At 46.9% G+C, this 22,474-nt stretch overlaps 1 non-coding gene across 1 annotated transcript; it reads right to left on the bottom strand.

The window, feature by feature from the left end:
* Positions 1 to 22,005: 22,005 nt before the first annotated feature.
* Positions 22,006 to 22,079, bottom strand: TRNAN-AUU (transfer RNA asparagine (anticodon AUU)). Its single transcript has one exon. It is a non-coding gene; the product is annotated as a tRNA-Asn (tRNA).
* Between the last annotated feature and the right edge of the window lie 395 nt (positions 22,080 to 22,474).

Genomic DNA, 22,474 nt, shown 5'->3' with positions numbered 1-22,474 from the left:
ACGGCTGTGGCTACCTCTGTGTCGGCACTCGGCAGCCCGTCCATAATTGTATATACCACCTAACCGTGGTTTTTTTTTCTTTCTTTATACATACATACTAGTTACGAGTATACTATCTCTTTATCAACCAGTCTATATATTAGCAGCAGACACAGTACAGTGCGGTAGTTCACGGCTGTGGCTACCTCTGTGTCGGCACTCGGCAGCCCGTCCATAATTGTATATACCAGTGACCTAACCGTGGTTTTTTTTTCTTTCTTTATACATACATACTAGTTACGAGTATACTATCTCTTTATCAACCAGTCTATATATTAGCAGCAGACACAGTACAGTGCGGTAGTTCACGGCTGTGGCTACCTCTGTGTCGGCACTCGGCAGCCCGTCCATAATTGTATATACCACCTAACCGTGGTTTTTTTTTCTTTCTTTATACATACATACTAGTTACGAGTATACTATCTCTTTATCAACCAGTCTATATATTAGCAGCAGACACAGTACAGTGCGGTAGTTCACGGCTGTGGCTACCTCTGTGTCGGCACTCGGCAGCCCGTCCATAATTGTATATACCAGTGACCTAACCGTGGTTTTTTTTTCTTTCTTTATACATACATACTAGTTACGAGTATACTATCTCTTTATCAACCAGTCTATATATTAGCAGCAGACACAGTACAGTGCGGTAGTTCACGGCTGTGGCTACCTCTGTGTCGGCACTCGGCAGCCCGTCCATAATTGTATACTAGTATCCAATCCATCCATCTGCATTGTTTACCTGAGGTGCCTTTTAGTTGTGCCTATTAAAATATGGAGAACAAAAATGTTGAGGTTCCAAAATTAGGGAAAGATCAAGATCCACTTCCACCTCGTGCTGAAGCTGCTGCCACTAGTCATGGCCGAGACGATGAAATGCCAGCAACGTCGTCTGCCAAGGCCGATGCCCAATGGCATAGTACAGAGCATGTCAAAACCAAAACACCAAATATCAGTAAAAAAAGGACTCCAAAACCTAAAATAAAATTGTCGGAGGAGAAGCGTAAACTTGCCAATATGCCATTTACCACACGGAGTGGCAAGGAACGGCTGAGGCCCTGGCCTATGTTCATGGCTAGTGGTTCAGCTTCACATGAGGATGGAAGCACTCAGCCTCTCGCTAGAAAACTGAAAAGACTCAAGCTGGCAAAAGCACCGCAAAGAACTGTGCGTTCTTTGAAATCCCAAATCCACAAGGAGAGTCCAATTGTGTCGGTTGCGATGCCTGACCTTCCCAACACTGGACGTGAAGAGCATGCGCCTTCCACCATTTGCACGCCCCCTGCAAGTGCTGGAAGGAGCACCCGCAGTCCAGTTCCTGATAGTCAGATTGAAGATGTCAGTGTTGAAGTACACCAGGATGAGGAGGATATGGGTGTTGCTGGCGCTGGGGAGGAAATTGACCAGGAGGATTCTGATGGTGAGGTGGTTTGTTTAAGTCAGGCACCCGGGGAGACACCTGTTGTCCGTGGGAGGAATATGGCCGTTGACATGCCAGGTGAAAATACCAAAAAAATCAGCTCTTCGGTGTGGAGGTATTTCACCAGAAATGCGGACAACAGGTGTCAAGCCGTGTGTTCCCTTTGTCAAGCTGTAATAAGTAGGGGTAAGGACGTTAACCACCTCGGAACATCCTCCCTTATACGTCACCTGCAGCGCATTCATAATAAGTCAGTGACAAGTTCAAAAACTTTGGGTGACAGCGGAAGCAGTCCACTGACCAGTAAATCCCTTCCTCTTGTAACCAAGCTCACGCAAACCACCCCACCAACTCCCTCAGTGTCAATTTCCTCCTTCCCCAGGAATGCCAATAGTCCTGCAGGCCATGTCACTGGCAAGTCTGACGAGTCCTCTCCTGCCTGGGATTCCTCCGATGCATCCTTGCGTGTAACGCCTACTGCTGCTGGCGCTGCTGTTGTTGCCGCTGGGAGTCGATGGTCATCCCAGAGGGGAAGTCGTAAGCCCACTTGTACTACTTCCAGTAAGCAATTGACTGTTCAACAGTCCTTTGCGAGGAAGATGAAATATCACAGCAGTCATCCTACTGCAAAGCGGATAACTGAGTCCTTGACAACTATGTTGGTGTTAGACGTGCGTCCGGTATCCGCCGTTAGTTCACAGGGAACTAGACAATTTATTGAGGTAGTCTGCCCCCGTTACCAAATACCATCTAGGTTCCACTTCTCTAGGCAGGCGATACCGAGAATGTACACGGACGTCAGAAAAAGACTCACCAGTCTCCTAAAAAATGCAGTTGTACCCAATGTCCACTTAACCACGGACATGTGGACAAGTGGAGCAGGGCAGGGTCAGGACTATATGACTGTGACAACCCACTGGGTAGATGTATGGACTCCCACCGCAAGAACAGCAGCGGCGGCACCAGTAGCAGCATCTCGCAAACGCCAACTCTTTCCTAGGCAGGCTACGCTTTGTATCACCGCTTTCCAGAATACGCACACAGCTGAAAACCTCTTTCGGCAACTGAGGAAGATCATCGCGGAATGGCTTACCCCAATTGGACTCTCCTGTGGATTTGTGGCATCGGACAACGCCAGCAATATTGTGTGTGCATTAAATTTGGGGAAATTCCAGCACGTCCCATGTTTTGCACATACCTTGAATTTGGTGGTGCAGAATTTTTTTAAAAACGACAGGGGCGTGCAAGAGATGCTGTCGGTGGCCAGAAAAATTGCGGGACACTTTCGGCGTACAGGCACCACGTACAGAAGACTGGAGCACCACCAAAAACTACTGAACCTGCCCTGCCATCATCTGAAGCAAGAAGTGGTAACGAGGTGGAATTCAACCCTCTATATGCTTCAGAGGTTGGAGGAGCAGCAAAAGGCCATTCAAGCCTATACAATTGAGCACGATATAGGAGATGGAATGCACCTGTCTCAAGTGCAGTGGAGAATGATTTCAACGTTGTGCAAGGTTCTGATGCCCTTTGAACTTGCCACACGTGAAGTCAGTTCAGACACTGCCAGCCTGAGTCAGGTCATTCCCCTCATCAGGCTTTTGCAGAAGAAGCTGGAGGCATTGAAGAAGGAGCTAAAAGGGAGCGATTCCGCTAGGCATGTGGGACTTGTGGATGCAGCCCTTAATTCGCTTAACAAGGATTCACGGGTGGTCAATCTGTTGAAATCAGAGCACTACATTTTGGCCACCGTGCTCGATCCTAGATTTAAAGCCTACCTTGGATCTCTCTTTCCGGCAGACACAGGTCTGCTGGGGTTGAAAGACCTGCTGGTGACAAAATTGTCAAGTCAAGCGGAACGCGACCTGTCAACATCTCCTCCTTCACATTCTCCCGCAACTGGGGGTGCGAGGAAAAGGCTCAGAATTCCGAGCCCACCCGCTGGCGGTGATGCAGGGCAGTCTGGAGCGACTACTGATGCTGACATCTGGTCCGGACTGAAGGACCTGACAACGATTACGGACATGTCGTCTACTGTCACTGCATATGATTCTCTCAACATTGATAGAATGGTGGAGGATTATATGAGTGACCGCATCCAAGTAGGCACGTCACACAGTCCGTACTTATACTGGCAGGAAAAAGAGGCAATTTGGAGGCCCTTGCACAAACTGGCTTTATTCTACCTAAGTTGCCCTCCCACAAGTGTGTACTCCGAAAGAGTGTTTAGTGCCGCCGCTCACCTTGTCAGCAATCGGCGTACGAGGTTACATCCAGAAAATGTGGAGAAGATGATGTTCATTAAAATGAATTATAATCAATTCCTCCGCGGAGACATTGACCAGCAGCAATTGCCTCCACAAAGTACACAGGGAGCTGAGATGGTGGATTCCAGTGGGGACGAATTGATAATCTGTGAGGAGGGGGATGTACACGGTGATATATCGGAGGGTGAAGATGAGGTGGACATCTTGCCTCTGTAGAGCCAGTTTGTGCAAGGAGAGATTAATTGCTTCTTTTTTGGGGGGGGTCCAAACCAACCCGTCATATCAGTCACAGTCGTGTGGCAGACCCTGTCACTGAAATGATGGGTTGGTTAAAGTGTGCATGTCCTGTTTTGTTTATACAACATAAGGGTGGGTGGGAGGGCCCAAGGATAATTCCATCTTGCACCTCTTTTTTCTTTTCTTTTTCTTTGCATCATGTGCTGATTGGGGAGGGTTTTTTGGAAGGGACATCCTGCGTGACACTGCAGTGCCACTCCGAAATGGGCCCGGTGTTTGTGTCGGCCACTAGGGTCGCTAATCTTACTCACACAGTCAGCTACCTCATTGCGCCTCTTTTTTTCTTTGCGTCATGTGCTGTTTGGGGAGGGTTTTTTGGAAGGGACATCCTGCGTGACACTGCAGTGCCACTCCTAGATGGGCCCGGTGTTTGTGTCGGCCACTAGGGTCGCTAATCTTACTCACACAGCTACCTCATTGCGCCTCTTTTTTTCTTTGCGTCATGTGCTGTTTGGGGAGGGTTTTTTGGAAGGGACATCCTGCGTGACACTGCAGTGCCACTCCTAGATGGGCCCGGTGTTTGTGTCGGCCACTAGGGTCGCTAATCTTACTCACACAGTCAGCTACCTCATTGCGCCTCTTTTTTTCTTTGCGTCATGTGCTGTTTGGGGAGGGTTTTTTGGAAGGGACATCCTGCGTGACACTGCAGTGCCACTCCTAGATGGGCCCGGTGTTTGTGTCGGCCACTAGGGTCGCTAATCTTACTCACACAGTCAGCTACCTCATTGCGCCTCTTTTTTTCTTTGCGTCATGTGCTGTTTGGGGAGGGTTTTTTGGAAGGGCCATCCTGCGTGACACTGCAGTGCCACTCCTAGATGGGCCCGGTGTTTGTGTCGGCCACTAGGGTCGCTAATCTTACTCACACAGCTACCTCATTGCGCCTCTTTTTTTCTTTGCGTCATGTGCTGTTTGGGGAGGGTTTTTTGGAAGGGACATCCTGCGTGACACTGCAGTGCCACTCCTAGATGGGCCCGGTGTTTGTGTCGGCCACTAGGGTCGCTTATCTTACTCACACAGCGACCTCGGTGCAAATTTTAGGACTAAAAATAATATTGTGAGGTGTGAGGTATTCAGAATAGACTGAAAATGAGTGTAAATTATGGTTTTTGAGGTTAATAATACTTTGGGATCAAAATGACCCCCAAATTCTATGATTTAAGCTGTTTTTTAGTGTTTTTGGAAAAAAACACCCGAATCCAAAACACACCCGAATCCGACAAAAATAATTCGGTGAGGTTTTGCCAAAACGCGTTCGAACCCAAAACACGGCCGCGGAACCGAACCCAAAACCAAAACACAAAACCCGAAAAATTTCAGGCGCTCATCTCTACTATATTCCCTAAGCTAAATCCCTGATGCCTCTATTCCCTACGCTACATCCCTGACGCCTCTATTCCCTATGCTACATCCCTGACGCCTCTATACCCTACGCTACATCCCTGATGCCTCTATTCCCTACGCTACATTCCTGATGCCTCTATAACCTACGCTACATCCCTGACGCCTCTATACCCTACGCTACATCCCTGACGCCTCTATACAGTACAATGCATTACTGATCCCTCTAGACCATACATCCTCATTACATCAGAGAGATAGTGAAACACTGGAAAAAATAAGGATAAAGTGGACTACAGAAACTGATGCTCTAAACAAAGGAGAGAGAGAGAAAAGCACAAGGGAAAGTGGGCAATCGGAACACCATAGAGAGAGGAGAGATAGAAATGCCTGAAAAAGTAAAGGGGGTTGGGTATGGCATCCGGCGCTCGGGATTCCAGCAGTCACATGATACCTAATCCTAACCCTCTGGGGGGGTGGCGGATAGGGCTAACCCTCAGGGGGTGGCAGCTAGGACTAACCCCCCCCCCCTCCTAGTGCCTTCCCTAACACCCGCTCCCCCGGTCCTAACCCTCCCTCCAATACTCGCCTTCGGGATGTTGGCTGTCTGTGTGCCGGCACCAGTCTCCCAAGTGGTGTCAGGATTCCAACATCGGTCAAATGACCGCCGGTATACCGTCTGCCGGGATGGTAAATGTATCCTGAGGACAGGTAGTGAGTGTGGAGGGATAGGTGGTTCAGTAAAATGTAACAGCTCAAACTGCGATCATTCACTGATAAATTGATTTATAGCTCTCCCTTTTTAACCATTGCAGTCATAAAAGCAATGTTTTTTAAACTTTTAAATAAAGCTTGTTAGCAATGCATCCCCAGCACACTGTATATGCTGGGAGATGTAGTTCTCAATATGAAAACATTTAATTACTGTATGAACTAGAGATGAGCGGGTTCGGTTTCTCTGAATCCGAACCCGCCAGAACTTCATGTTTTTTTTCACGGGTCCGAGCGACTCGGATCTTCCCGCCTTGCTCGGTTAACCCGAGCGCGCCCGAACGTCATCATGACGCTGTCGGATTCTCGCGAGGCTCGGATTCTATCGCGAGACTCGGATTCTATATAAGGAGCCGCGCGTCGCCGCCATTTTCACACGTGCATTGAGATTGATAGGGAGAGGACGTGGCTGGCGTCCTCTCCGTTTAGAATTAGAATAGATTAGAGAGACACTTGATTTACTAATTTTGGGGAGCATTAGGAGTACTCAGTAGTGTACAGTGCAGAGTTTTGCTGATAGTGACCAGTGACCACCACTTTTATTTATAATCCGTTCTCTGCCTGAAAAAAGCGATACACAGCACACAGTGACTCAGTCACATACCATATCTGTGTGCACTGCTCAGGCTCAGGCCAGTGTGCTGCATCATCTATTATCTATATATAATATTATATATATCTGTCTGACTGCTCAGCTCACACAGCTTATAATTGTGGGGGAGACTGGGGAGCACTACTGCAGTGCCAGTTATAGGTTATAGCAGGAGCCAGGAGTACATAATATAATCCGTTCTCTGCCTGAAAAAAGCGATACACAGCACACAGTGACTCAGTCACATACCATATCTGTGTGCACTGCTCAGGCTCAGGCCAGTGTGCTGCATCATCTATTATCTATATATAATATTATATATATCTGTCTGACTGCTCAGCTCACACAGCTTATAATTGTGGGGGAGACTGGGGAGCACTACTGCAGTGCCAGTTATAGGTTATAGCAGGAGCCAGGAGTACATAATATATTATATAGTGAGTGACCACCAGACACACAGTGCAGTTTATTTAATATATCCGTTCTCTGCCTGAAAAAAGCGATACACACAGTGACTCAGTCAGTCACATACCATATCTGTGTGCACTGCTCAGGCTCAGGCCAGTGTGCTGCATCATCTATATATATTATATATCTGTCTGACTGCTCAGCTCACACAGCTTATAATTGTGGGGGAGACTGGGGAGCACTACTGCAGTGCCAGTTATAGGTTATAGCAGGAGCCAGGAGTACATAATATTATATTAAAATTAAACAGTGCACACTTTTGCTGCAGGAGTGCCACTGCCAGTGTGACTAGTGACCAGTGACCTGACCACCAGTATATAATATTAGTAGTATACTATCTCTTTATCAACCAGTCTATATTAGCAGCAGACACAGTACAGTGCGGTAGTTCACGGCTGTGGCTACCTCTGTGTCGGCACTCGGCAGCCCGTCCATAATTGTATATACCAATTAACCGTGGTTTTTTTTTCTTTCTTTATACATACATACTAGTTACGAGTATACTATCTCTTTATCAACCAGTCTATATATTAGCAGCAGACACAGTACAGTGCGGTAGTTCACGGCTGTGGCTACCTCTGTGTCGGCACTCGGCAGCCCGTCCATAATTGTATATACCACCTAACCGTGTTTTTTTTTTCTTTCTTTATACATACATACTAGTTACGAGTATACTATCTCTTTATCAACCAGTCTATATATTAGCAGCAGACACAGTACAGTGCGGTAGTTCACGGCTGTGGCTACCTCTGTGTCGGCACTCAGCAGCCCGTCCATAATTGTATATACCACCTAACCGTGGTTTTTTTTTCTTTCTTTATACATACATACTAGTTACGAGTATACTATCTCTTTATCAACCAGTCTATATTAGCAGCAGACACAGTACAGTGCGGTAGTTCACGGCTGTGGCTACCTCTGTGTCGGCACTCGGCAGCCCGTCCATAATTGTATATACCACCTAACCGTGGTTTTTTTTTCTTTCTTTATACATACATACTAGTTACGAGTATACTATCTCTTTATCAACCAGTCTATATATTAGCAGCAGACACAGTACAGTGCGGTAGTTCACGGCTGTGGCTACCTCTGTGTCGGCACTCGGCAGCCCGTCCATAATTGTATACTAGTATCCAATCCATCCATCTCCATTGTTTACCTGAGGTGCCTTTTAGTTGTGCCTATTAAAATATGGAGAACAAAAATGTTGAGGTTCCAAAATTAGGGAAAGATCTTCCACTTCCACCTCGTGCTGAAGCTGCTGCCACTAGTCATGGCCGAGACGATGAAATGCCAGCAACGTCGTCTGCCAAGGCCGATGCCCAATGTCATAGTACAGAGCATGTCAAATCCAAAACACCAAATATCAGTAAAAAAAGGACTCCAAAACCTAAAATAAAATTGTCGGAGGAGAAGCGTAAACTTGCCAATATGCCATTTACCACACGGAGTGGCAAGGAACGGCTGAGGCCCTGGCCTATGTTCATGGCTAGTGGTTCAGCTTCACATGAGGATGGAAGCACTCAGCCTCTCGCTAGAAAAATGAAAAGACTCAAGCTGGCAAAAGCAGCACAGCAAAGAACTGTGCATTCTTCGAAATCCCAAATCCACAAGGAGAGTCCAATTGTGTCGGTTGCGATGCCTGACCTTCCCAACACTGGACGTGAAGAGCATGCGCCTTCCACCATTTGCACGCCCCCTGTAAGTGCTGGTAGGGGCACCCGCAGTCCAGTTCCTGATAGTCAGATTGAAGATGTCAGTGTTGAAGTACACCAGGATGAGGAGGATATGGGTGTTGCTGGCGCTGGGGAGGAAATTGACCAGGAGGATTCTGATGGTGAGGTGGTTTGTTTAAGTCAGGCACCCGGGGAGACACCTGTTGTCCGTGGGAGGAATATGGCCGTTGACATGCCAGGTGAAAATACCAAAAAAATCAGCTCTTCGGTCAGTTCGGTGTGGAGGTATTTCACCAGAAATGCGGACAACAGGTGTCAAGCCGTGTGTTCCCTTTGTCAAGCTGTAATAAGTAGGGGTAAGGACGTTAACCACCTCGGAACATCCTCCCTTATACGTCACCTGCAGCGCATTCATAATAAGTCAGTGACAAGTTCAAAAACTTTGGGTGACAGCGGAAGCAGTCCACTGACCAGTAAATCCCTTCCTCTTGTAACCAAGCTCACGCAAACCACCCCACCAACTCCCTCAGTGTCAATTTCCTCCTTCCCCAGGAATGCCAATAGTCCTGCAGGCCATGTCACTGGCAATTCTGACGAGTCCTCTCCTGCCTGGGATTCCTCCGATGCATCCTTGCGTGTAACGCCTACTGCTGCTGGCGCTGCTGTTGTTGCCGCTGGGAGTCGATGGTCATCCCAGAGGGGAAGTCGTAAGCCCACTTGTACTACTTCCAGTAAGCAATTGACTGTTCAACAGTCCTTTGCGAGGAAGATGAAATATCACAGCAGTCATCCTACTGCAAAGCGGATAACTGAGGCCTTGGCATCCTGGGTGGTGAGAAACGTGGTTCCGGTATCCATCATTACTGCAGAGCCAACTAGAGACTTGTTGGAGGTACTGTGTCCCCGGTACCAAATACCATCTAGGTTCCATTTCTCTAGGCAGGCGATACCGAAAATGTACACAGACCTCAGAAAAAGAGTCACCAGTGTCCTAAAAAATGCAGCTGTACCCAATGTCCACTTAACCACGGACATGTGGACAAGTGGAGCAGGGCAGGGTCAGGACTATATGACTGTGACAGCCCACTGGGTAGATGTATGGACTCCCGCCGCAAGAACAGCAGCGGCGGCACCAGTAGCAGCATCTCGCAAACGCCAACTCTTTCCTAGGCAGGCTACGCTTTGTATCACCGCTTTCCAGAATACGCACACAGCTGAAAACCTCTTACGGCAACTGAGGAAGATCATCGCGGAATGGCTTACCCCAATTGGACTCTCCTGTGGATTTGTGGCATCGGACAACGCCAGCAATATTGTGTGTGCATTAAATCTGGGCCAATTCCAGCACGTCCCATGTTTTGCACATACCTTGAATTTGGTGGTGCAGAATTTTTTAAAAAACGACAGGGGCGTGCAAGAGATGCTGTCGGTGGCCAGAAAAATTGCGGGACACTTTCGGCGTACAGGCACCACGTACAGAAAACTGGAGCACCACCAAAAACTACTGAACCTGCCCTGCCATCATCTGAAGCAAGAAGTGGTAACGAGGTGGAATTCAACCCTCTATATGCTTCAGAGGTTGGAGGAGCAGCAAAAGGCCATTCAAGCCTATACAATTGAGCACGATATAGTAGGTGGAATGCACCTGTCTCAAGTGCAGTGGAGAATGATTTCAACGTTGTGCAAGGTTCTGATGCCCTTTGAACTTGCCACACGTGAAGTCAGTTCAGACACTGCCAGCCTGAGTCAGGTCATTCCCCTCATCAGGCTTTTGCAGAAGAAGCTGGAGGCATTGAAGGAGGAGCTAACACGGAGCGATTCCGCTAGGCATGTGGGACTTGTGGATGCAGCCCTTAATTCGCTTAACAAGGATTCACGGGTGGTCAATCTGTTGAAATCAGAGCACTACATTTTGGCCACCGTGCTCGATCCTAGATTTAAAGCCTACCTTGGATCTCTCTTTCCGGCAGACACAGGTCTGCTGGGGTTGAAAGACCTGCTGGTGACAAAATTGTCAAGTCAAGCGGAACGCGACCTGTCAACATCTCCTCCTTCACATTCTCCCGCAACTGGGGGTGCGAGGAAAAGGCTCAGAATTCCGAGCCCACCCGCTGGCGGTGATGCAGGGCAGTCTGGAGCGACTGCTGATGCTGACATCTGGTCCGGACTGAAGGACCTGACAACGATTACGGACATGTCGTCTACTGTCACTGCATATGATTCTCTCAACATTGATAGAATGGTGGAGGATTATATGAGTGACCGCATCCAAGTAGGCACGTCACACAGTCCGTACTTATACTGGCAGGAAAAAGAGGCAATTTGGAGGCCCTTGCACAAACTGGCTTTATTCTACCTAAGTTGCCCTCCCACAAGTGTGTACTCCGAAAGAGTGTTTAGTGCCGCCGCTCACCTTGTCAGCAATCGGCGTACGAGGTTACATCCAGAAAATGTGGAGAAGATGATGTTCATTAAAATGAATTATAATCAATTCCTCCGCGGAGACATTGACCAGCAGCAATTGCCTCCACAAAGTACACAGGGAGCTGAGATGGTGGATTCCAGTGGGGACGAATTGATAATCTGTGAGGAGGGGGATGTACACGGTGATATATCGGAGGGTGAAGATGAGGTGGACATCTTGCCTCTGTAGAGCAAGTTTGTGCAAGGAGAGATTAATTGCTTCTTTTTTGGGGGGGGTCCAAACCAACCCGTCATATCAGTCACAGTCGTGTGGCAGACCCTGTCACTGAAATGATGGGTTGGTTAAAGTGTGCATGTCCTGTTTTGTTTATACAACATAAGGGTGGGTGGGAGGGCCCAAGGACAATTCCATCTTGCACCTCTTTTTTCTTTTCTTTTTCTTTGCATCATGTGCTGATTGGGGAGGGTTTTTTGGAAGGGACATCCTGCGTGACACTGCAGTGCCACTCCTAGATGGGCCCGGTGTTTGTGTCGGCCACTAGGGTCGCTAATCTTACTCACACAGTCAGCTACCTCATTGCGCCTCTTTTTTTCTTTGCGTCATGTGCTGTTTGGGGAGGGTTTTTTGGAAGGGACATCCTGCGTGACACTGCAGTGCCACTCCTAGATGGGCCCGGTGTTTGTGTCGGCCACTAGGGTCGCTAATCTTACTCACACAGCTACCTCATTGCGCCTCTTTTTTTCTTTGCGTCATGTGCTGTTTGGGGAGGGTTTTTTGGAAGGGACATCCTGCGTGACACTGCAGTGCCACTCCTAGATGGGCCCGGTGTTTGTGTCGGCCACTAGGGTCGCTAATCTTACTCACACAGCTACCTCATTGCGCCTCTTTTTTTCTTTGCGTCATGTGCTGTTTGGGGAGGGTTTTTTGGAAGGGACATCCTGCGTGACACTGCAGTGCCACTCCTAGATGGGCCCGGTGTTTGTGTCGGCCACTAGGGTCGCTAATCTTACTCACACAGTCAGCTACCTCATTGCGCCTCTTTTTTTCTTTGCGTCATGTGCTGTTTGGGGAGGGTTTTTTGGAAGGGCCATCCTGCGTGACACTGCAGTGCCACTCCTAGATGGGCCCGGTGTTTGTGTCGGCCACTAGGGTCGCTAATCTTACTCACACAGTTTCCTCATTGCGCCTCTTTTTTTCTTTGCGTCATGTGCTGTTTGGGGAGGGTTTTTTGGAAGGGCCATCCTGCGTGACACTGCAGTGCCACTCCTAGATGGGCCCGGTGTTTGTGTCGGCCACTAGGGTCGCTAATCTTACTCACACAGCTACCTCATTGCGCCTCTTTTTTTCTTTGCGTCATGTGCTGTTTGGGGAGGGTTTTTTGGAAGGGACATCCTGCGTGACACTGCAGTGCCACTCCTAGATGGGCCCGGTGTTTGTGTCGGCCACTAGGGTCGCTTATCTTACTCACACAGCGACCTCGGTGCAAATTTTAGGACTAAAAATAATATTGTGAGGTGTGAGGTATTCAGATTAGACTGAAAATGAGTGTAAATTATGGTTTTTGAGGTTAATAATACTTTGGGATCAAAATGACCCCCAAATTCTATGATTTAAGCTGTTTTTTAGTGTTTTTGGAAAAAAACACCCGAATCCAAAACACACCCGAATCCGACAAAAAAAAATTCGGTGAGGTTTTGCCAAAACGCGGTCGAACCCAAAACACGGCCGCGGAACCGAACCCAAAACCAAAACACAAAACCCGAAAAATTTCAGGCGCTCATCTCTAGTATGAACTCTAATTCCCCAACTGAAACCTCTCACAAACACACACTCCTAAATCTAGTACACACACACACACATTTCCCCAGTACTGACAACTCTCATCACTTCCACACACTGACAACTCCCTCCTGCTCCTCTCCCCACTGACACTGACAGCTCCCTCACAGTCACACACATCCTCCACCCCCCCCACACACACACACTGATAGCACACATGCACAAATCCCCCCCTCCTCGACACTAACTGTCACGGACTGCTTGGGCAGCAGGGGGCAGGCTCTGACTTAAAGTGCTGAAATTCAACAGCTCTCTCGAACTTGCAAGGCATGGCTGTGCAGCTGTCTCCAGCCATCTCCTTGCCCACTGTGTAATTTGTGGCGTTCTCTGATGTTCCCCGCTCTGCCTCTACAACCGGCACATAATGTACAGCAGTGGTGACTCCTGAGTATGGGCCTGGAGAACTCCGCCTACCGGGGGGTAGGGATTAATAATTTCAAAGGGGCAGAGCTAGGAGTGAAGCAGTGGACAGCAGTTGAGGGGCGTTTCAAACTGTAACAGGGTTGGGACAATTTCAGTATCCTTCCCTCACCGTCTAATTGGTCAGTCCCACGCTGATTGCCATAGCGCCCTTTCGAGACTGCAGAACTCTATCCCTTAGCCACGGTTGGCACAGCTGGATGGTGCCCCTGGCAAGTGCCATCCTGGCCAAGGGGTAGATACGCCCCTGAGGGTCAGGGCCAGCAACAGAAATCTCGGGGCCCAGTGCACTGATATCTCTGGGGCCCCCTCAACCCCCCTTAACTTGGCAGAGGGATCTTTAAAAAAAATGGAGCCTTTGACTCGGACCGTCAGTGAGGCCGGCAGGTGGTTTTCATACTGGGCTATCCAGCTCTTCGGTGGCGGTGGCAGGGACATTCAGAAAAGGGCCAGCACAGCAACATGCATAATAATGGCAATACAGTATGGACCACAGGGACTGGACAAAGTGATGGGGTAAAAGGAGGGGGGAGGGTTTAGTTGGCCTGTTAATTGTTTTCCTGCTTAAATTGAGCAGTTGGTGGATACACTTTAAAAAGCAATATTGGCACTGTGGCCCCATTATTTCTGTTCTTAATACTTGGAGCCCTGAACAAGTGTCCCCTTTGTCCCCCCTGTCACCGGGCCTGTTCAGGCGTTACCTATGGAGAAGCTGCGACATGACATCCTAGGACACGATACTGCACCATGCATCACCATTATATTTCAGTGTGCCTTGTCAATATTTAAATCTTGTTCTGTGTGACGTGAGTTGTAAATGGTTGAAAATCTCTGTGCTACAGTATCGTCACCATGTAGTTATAACAACACCGCAAAACCACCAAAAGACGTGTTTTGGTAGAGGGACTGCTGGAGGGGCCCATTGGGGCCCCCAGTTTGCTACCCCACCCCAGTATACCTGTGCTGTAGCCAGTGGAAGAGGCACTATCTTCCCGGTGATCTCTTCGGGAAGATGGTGCCGCACATAGAAAGCAAAGACTCTGGCTGCACTCTCCTGCCCTCGCTCTAAGCAAGGTGATCGGGCCACAAAAGGACCCCTGCCGGACCCCGGCCTGTGGGCCACAAAAGGATGCATTGGGGGCGGCATGCGGCCCATGGGTTTGACACCCCTGCCCTAGAGTATCAAAATTTGTTTCACGGCACCCCTAGGCCAAAGTTTTTTTTATTGAGAAATTCAGAAAAAAATATAAAATTAAGTAAATTGTGTTTATAGCATGTCATCCTCAGGTTCAGTTATGTTGTGAGGGAATGGTTTTGCCAATTTAATAAAGTATAAATAATTTTAATTGGTCCTGGACCACCAAACTATGCTACCAGTGCAAGAACCCCAGTTTGGAAACTACTGCCATAAAATAAACCTTTTTTGTTTTTTTTAAACTACATGTAATACACCTTAGATCTCAGTTCCTAAAAGGTTTTAAACCCTTGCATACAGTAAACTACACATATTTAAAAATCCTACACCGGGCACAAGTGCTCACGGGCCAATTTCATGGCAGTCTCGGATAGGAGGGCATTGTGGATTCACCAAGGGAATGCTGATGCTGACTCCAAGAAGAAAGGGAGTCTCTTCCCTATGAAGGTGAAGCCTTGTTTGGCGACGGCCTAGTTAATTTGATCTCGGCAGCTCCCGCAGGTAAGTCATCCTTCTTGCCCTATGTTCCCTCTCAACGGATGAAGACGCATCATTATCTGACGCAGTCATTTCGGCCGAATAGATATGCAAGAAGTTAAGATTCCCCTTTCTTTGCAGGTAGAGGAAGGAAAAGAGGGAAGAGGTCTGTAGCCTCTTCAAGATCGCAGGAGCAGAGATCGTCCTCTGCTTCTGCCAAATCCACTGCATGACGCTGGGGCTCTCTTGCAGGAGCCCGCACCAGTGGGGGGCACGTCTAAAACTCTTCAGTCAGTTCTAGATTCATTCGGACCTGGACTCGTGGGTTTTACAAATAGTGTCCCAAGGGTACAAACTGGGGTTTCAAGACGTTCCCCCTCACCGATTGTTCAAATCAGCCTTAGTCAGCAGGGAGAAGGTTTTTATTCAAGCCTCTTCGTGGTCCAGAAGCCGGACGGCTCAGTCAGACCAATCTTAAATCTGAAATCCCTTAATTTCTACCTAAAGAAATTCAATTTCAAGATGGAATCTCTCAGGGTAGTGATCTCCAGTCCGGGGGATAAAGGAGATTTCATGGTTTTGGTAGACATAAAGGATGCCTACTTATATGTTCCCATTTAGCCACTGCATCAAGCTACCTGAGGTTTGCAATTCAGGATTGTCATTACCAATTTCAGACGTTGCCGTTTGGTCTGTCCACGGCTCCGAGGATTTTCACCAGGGTGATGGCGGAAATGATGGTCCTCCTTCGCAAGCAAGGAGTCACAATTATCCCGTACTTGGATGATCTCCTGATAAAGGCGAGATCCAGGGACCAGTTGGTGCAAAACATCTACTCTCCCTGACAGTTCTTCAACAACATGGTTGGCTCCTAAACTTGCCAAAATCGCAGTAGGTCCCAATGACGCGGTTGTTGTTTTTGGGAGTGATACTGGACACAGAAGAGGTTTTCTTCTAGTGGAAAGGCTCTGGAGATCCAGAGTCTGGTCAAACAAATTCTGAAACCAGCAAGAGTGTTAATCCATCAATGCATTCAGTTGCTGGGGAAGATGGTTGCGGCCTACGAGGCCATTCAGTTTGGCAGGTTCCATGCCAGAGTGTTCCAGTGGGACCTGTTGGACAAGTGGTCCGGATCCCACCTACACATGCACCGGAGGATAATCCTGTCTTCCAAGACCAGACTCTCACTCCATTGGTGGCTGCACAGTTCTCACCACCTAGAGGGGCGATAGTTCGGGATCCAGGACGGGATCCTAGGGACCACGGATGCAACCCTCCGAGGCTGGAGAGCAGTCACACAGGGGGAAAACATCCAAGGAAGATGGTCAAGTCTTCCTTGGATGTTTTCATCTCCACATAAATGTTCTGGAGTTAAGGGCCATTTAATAACTGCAGACACAGTACGCACTGGGACGGGTGCCCAGCATCCTCTACGGACTAAGAGAAAAGGATTTACCGGTAGGTATTAAAATCCTATTTTCTCTAACGTCCTAGAGGATGCTGGGGACTCCGTAAGGACCATGGGGATAGACGGGCTCCGCAGGAGACATGGGCACTTTAAGAAAGACTTTAGTTCTGGGTGTGCACTGGCTCCTCCCTCTATGCCCCTCCTCCAGACCTCAGTTTGATACTGTACCCAGTGGAGACACACCGACACACCACACACACAGGGAATACTTTTACTGAAGACATTTCCCCCACAAGGCCCTTTGGAGAGACAGAGAGAGAGTATGCCAGCACATACCCCAGCGCTATATAACCCAGGAATAGCACAGTAACTTAATGTTTGAACAATCGGTGAGGGGGAACATCTTGAAACCCCAGTTTGTACCCTTGGGACACTATTTGTAAAACACACGAGTCCATGTCCGAATGAATCCAGAACTGACTGAAGAGTTTTAGACGTGCCCCCACTGGTGCGGGCTCCTGCAAGAGAGCCCCAGCGTCATGCAGTGGATTTGGCAGAAGCAGAGGATGATCTCTGCTCCTGCGATCTTGAAGAGGATGCAGACCTCTTCTCTCTTCTCCTTCCTCTACCTGCAAAGAAAGGGGAATCTTAACTTCTTGCATATCTATTGGGCCGAAATGACTGCATCAGATAATGATGCGTCTTCATCCGTTGGGAGGGAACATAGGGCAAGAAGGTTGACTTACCTGCGGGAGCTGCCGAGATCAAATTAACTAGGCAGTCACCAAACAAGGCTTCACCTTCATAGGGAAGAGACTCCCTTTCTTCTTGGAGTCAGCATCAGCATTCTCTTGGTGAATCCACAATGCCCTCCTATCCGACACTGCCATGAAATTGGCCCGTGAACTCAAGAGTCCTATATCCCTTGCAGTCTCACGTAAGTATGCTGCAGTGTCCTTGATATGATACAACGTAAGGAGTATCCCATCTCTCCAGGGTATCTATATCGGATGACAAGGTATTCGACCAATTCTTGAATACTACTACTCACCCATGTACATGTAATGGCAGGTCTAAGTAATGTACCCGTGGTTACATAACTAGAAATAATGTAGCTTCCTGCATACGATCCGCTGGATTTGTGACAGGGCCCCGTGCAGAACAGGGGGTGACTCCCACTTTATTCTGTCCACGGCGGGAAATGAATAAACAACCAGAATCCTTTTGGGGATTTGAAACCATCTTGTCGAGCTGGCCCAGACTTTCTCAAACAGAGATGGAGGAACGTTACATCAGCTTTCATTATATATCTATATATACATACATATAGACCCCTTTGTCAGGAACAGCAGGGTCTTCAGTGATTTTAATATGTCCTTAATATCCACAATCATGTACTGAATGCTCCTTGCCAATATTGGATCTAATCAGGAAACATTATGGTCGACATAAGTATCAGTATCCGTGTCAGTATCAGTGTGTAGTAACTGGGCAAAATAACATTTTTGCGACCCAGCGGGGCCTGAGGGAAAAGAAACATAGCCATGAATATCACATCTATTCTCTACGTCTGTGTCTGGGACACAGATTTATCCAACCTTACTCTGATATTACTGAAACATTTACCCAGTCAGTTATTGGTGGTGCCAACAGGGCCACCATCATATGTCTGCATTCCTAATATAGTTTCCTCTTGGGAAAAACATTCAGCCACCGACATGTTGACACACATATACCAAGTACCCACAGACACACCGGCTTATGGGGGACAGACCGTCAGTAAATCTGTCAGAGGGACACAGAGGATTTTTCAGCTCACAATCCAGCGCCAAAAGTACACAGTCTGGGAAATAATAAACTCTATAGTGATAGACTTGTAATGCTCTAAAGATGTTCTGGTGAGGTGAGGAAGAAGCCCCGCCGCTGTAATGGCGCGTATCTGTCCCGCTCAGAAATAATTAATTACGCTAGCGGGGTAAGGACAGTGCCCAGGCACTAATGTCCACTTTTTCCAGCCTTTTGTGAGGAATTTATGCTGCCCAGGGTGCCCCCCCCCCCCCCGTGCCCTGCACCCTGCAGTGCCTGTGTTTGTGTGGGAGCATGGCGCGCAGCGTTCCGCTCGCTGCTCGGTACCTCAGAATGCCGTCACTGAAGAAGAAGTCTTCTGTTCTTCTGCTACTCACCTGTCTTCTGGCTCTGTAAGGGGGTGACGGCAGGCTGCGGGAGTGTGCATCTAGGCGTACCCAGCGATCAGCACCCTCAGGAGCTAATGGTGTCCTGTCAGCCTGAAGCAGAGCCATTGAACTCACTAGAAGTTGGTCATACTTCTCTCCCCTAAGTCCCACGAAGCAGGGAGACTGTTGCCAGCAGCCTCCCTGAAAATAAAAAAAACTAACAAGTCTTTTCAGAGAAACTCAGTAGAGCTCCCCTGTAGTGCATCCAGTATCACTGCGCACAATACTAAAACTGGAGTCTGGAGGAGGGGCATAGAGGGAGGAGACAGTTCACACCCTTTGAAAGTCTTAAAGTGCCCATGTCTCCTGCGGATCCCGTCTATACCCCATGGTTCTTAATGTGACCCCAGCATCCTCTAGGACGTATGAGAACACAAATAACGCACACACGAGGAGGAGAGAACTAAGGAAGCTATAAGGAGAAGAGGGGAGGGAGGGGGGGTTGAAAGGTAAGGTAGTAAAGGCATATTGGATAAACTACAACCTTATACATATTCATTAATGTACCAGTAGTTAGAAGTAGAAGAGCTCTAACAGAAACCACAAAGCTTATCTAAAGCCACACCACACTGGATATGCCCAATCTCATTTGATTTTTGAAGCAAAGCAGTATTGGACTTTGTTAATACATGGATGGGAGACTGCTTGGTAGTATCAGATTCTTTAGGTGTTTTTAAACTACCAACACCATTTTCTTGGTACATTTAATTTTTACATGTATTCTTTTATGTACCAGAAGTTAGAAGTAGAAGAGCTGTAACAGAAACCACCAGCTCATCTACAGCCACAGCACACTGGATTTGCCCAATCTCTCCTGATCATGGAAGCTGAGCAGTGTTGGTCCTGGTTTTAGTACTTGGATGGGAGACCACAAGGAAATACCAGGAGCTGTGTGTATTTATACAATACTAACACCGTTCTCTTGATGCATTCCATTTTGAAACATTGGGGCAGATCTATTAAGCCTGGTGAACTGATAAAGTGCAAGGTGATAAAGTACCAGCCAGTCAGCTCCTAACTGTCATTTTTCAAACCCAGCCTGTGACATGGCAATTAGGAGCTGATTGGCTGGTACTTTATCACCATGCAAATTATCATTTCACCAGGTTTAATAAATCGGCGGCTTACTCATTTATGTACGAGTAGTTAGAAGTAGAAGAACTCTAACAGAAACCCCTAAGCTCATCTACAGCCACACCACACTGTATATGCCTCTTCTTACATTCCGCTGCACTTATTGTGGGGTAGCCGCAATCCCTTCTGCTGTACGGTTCCACATTACATTGTTTCTTGTCACTTCCTGTTGATGCAGTAAGGAAACATCCAGGAATTACAGCAGCTTAGTTTTTTTTTTTTTTTAACTGGGGCAATTTAGCTAGATCACAGGGCAATTTAGCTCCTTTGGTCCTTTTTTTAGGACCAGTTAATCAGACAGTTGAGCAAACTGAAAAACAGCTAACAGGAAATTTCCACTTAAATGGTATTTTCTAATCTTATCTGACCATGACTAAGAATAAAGGATACACAAGATAAACTCTTAGAGCCATGGACCTTATCCATGTTTAAGCTCCATCAAATCTGTAATCAATAGCACTACATGCTCCCACTTTACCACTGTACTATATACTCTACCTGTGTTTTTAAGGTAAAAACTAGTGATGAGCGGATTCGGTTTTACTCGGTTTTACTCGGTTCTCAAAACGGCATCTTATTGGCTCACGGATGTCACGTGTTTTGGATAGCCAATAAGATGCCGTTTTGAGAACCGAGTAAAACCGAGTAAAACCGAACCTCGCTCATCACTAGTAAAAACACCATTTAACCCCAGTGACACTTGAATTAAAGCAGCAGCCTCTGGAATAGCATTCCTTAGCATTAATCCCAGGAAATCTGCAATCTTCACGCTCTTTGATAGCCATGCTACATTGCTGTTTACTTGGATGGAGCAGAGAGCACAACATCAGGACATAGGAAATATTACAATGCATGATAAGAAAGGTGTGAGCTCTACAGCAAGGCCTCTAACCCTTTGCCAGTGCCAAATACATAGGGCTTAACTCAGATCTGATCACAGCAGCAAATTTATTAGCTAAAACCTTGTACACTGCAGGGGGGGGGGTGTATAATATGTGCAGAGAGAGTTAGATTTTGGTGCGGTGTGTTCAAACTGAAATCTAAATTGCAGTGTAAAAACAAAACAGCCAGTATTTACCCTGCACACAAACAATATAACCCACCTAAATCTCTCTGCAAATGTTATATCTGCCCCCCCCCCCCCATCCCTGCAGTGCACATGGTTTTGCCCACTAGCTAACAAATTTGCTGCATCTGGGAATTACAGCAGCTTAATATTTCTTTTTACAGAAGGTTCAGCAAATTAAATTATTTAGTGAAATACTGTAATCATAACAGTTACAGGGATATTGTAGGTAGATTTATTGTCAGTGGATAAATGTAAAAATTAAACCCTTAGGCATAGTTCCAAAATGCTGTCATTGCAATCCAGATTTTAAGGATATCATGCTTGAGCACAGGTGACTTAATTAGAACTTCGGTCAATGTGAATTAACCATTGGACTCAACCATGGTTATCCTTAAAACCCAGGGGTCTATTTAAGATCGATCTTAATCGATGTTGGGCTTCCAGGTTGAAAAAAACACACACATTTGTTTTCACATTAAACAGACTTCCACATGAGAAAGCAGCAAGGATGCAGTGGCGTTAATGTTTCCTGGTGTCAACTTGTATTATTTCAGTAGACATTGAAATGAGGATGCATCTTGCTGCCTTTCCAATGAAGCAAGTTTAATTTAGTAATAGGTGAAAAACCATCCTTACAAAGGTGTTAATCAGAGACTTGGCTTTGTGGACACTTTTCAGAGAACAAATTTGTTAGCATAAAAATAAAGCCAGAAAATGAAGAGCTGTTTAATCACTCGATTGGATTTTTCTGCCAGCATATTTTTTTTCTCTGCAACCCACTGCTAAATTGTGCTTCCTAGCTGTTTTTTATAAAATCACTGAATCAAATCTAACTCTGATTACATCAGAGAAGGCCATGTACCCTACACCATAAGAGGAGGTTTGAAATTTTGACTTGTCTACTTAAATATCACCAAAATCTGATCACAAGGTTAATTACGTCCCTGGGTGGGATTGAACCACCAACCTTTTGGTTAATAGCCAAACACACTAACCGATTGCGCCACAGAGACACTTTGCAAAAGTCCATACTGACAAAGGCTAATAAGCATTCATCTAAAACGTTTCCTAGAAAAACTTTAAAAAGTCAATAATCTGGAGAGTTTTTGTAAGATGTTTCTTCCATCAACCAACGAAGAAACACATTGGTACTTTCCCATGATGAGTGAGTGCTTCAGGATCTCTTGCACTTACATGTGCAGCAGAGTACTGCAATGGAAGCATGCTGGGCCCATAACCCAGAGGTAGGCAGATTGAAACTATCCTCTGCTATATGCATTTTTTTTGTTAATTAAAGTAATCCAAAACTGGGATTGATATTTTGTCTCTTTTATTTTTACTTAAAGTACAATAACTTTTACCATTTTAATTTGTTTTAATAGTATATTGACAGTATTATTTTCTTTCA

This window comes from Pseudophryne corroboree, unplaced genomic scaffold, assembly GCF_028390025.1.
Source record: "Pseudophryne corroboree isolate aPseCor3 unplaced genomic scaffold, aPseCor3.hap2 scaffold_498, whole genome shotgun sequence".
NCBI classification, from domain to species: Eukaryota; Metazoa; Chordata; class Amphibia; order Anura; family Myobatrachidae; genus Pseudophryne; species Pseudophryne corroboree.
This window is presented reverse-complemented; position numbering and strand designations above follow the sequence as displayed.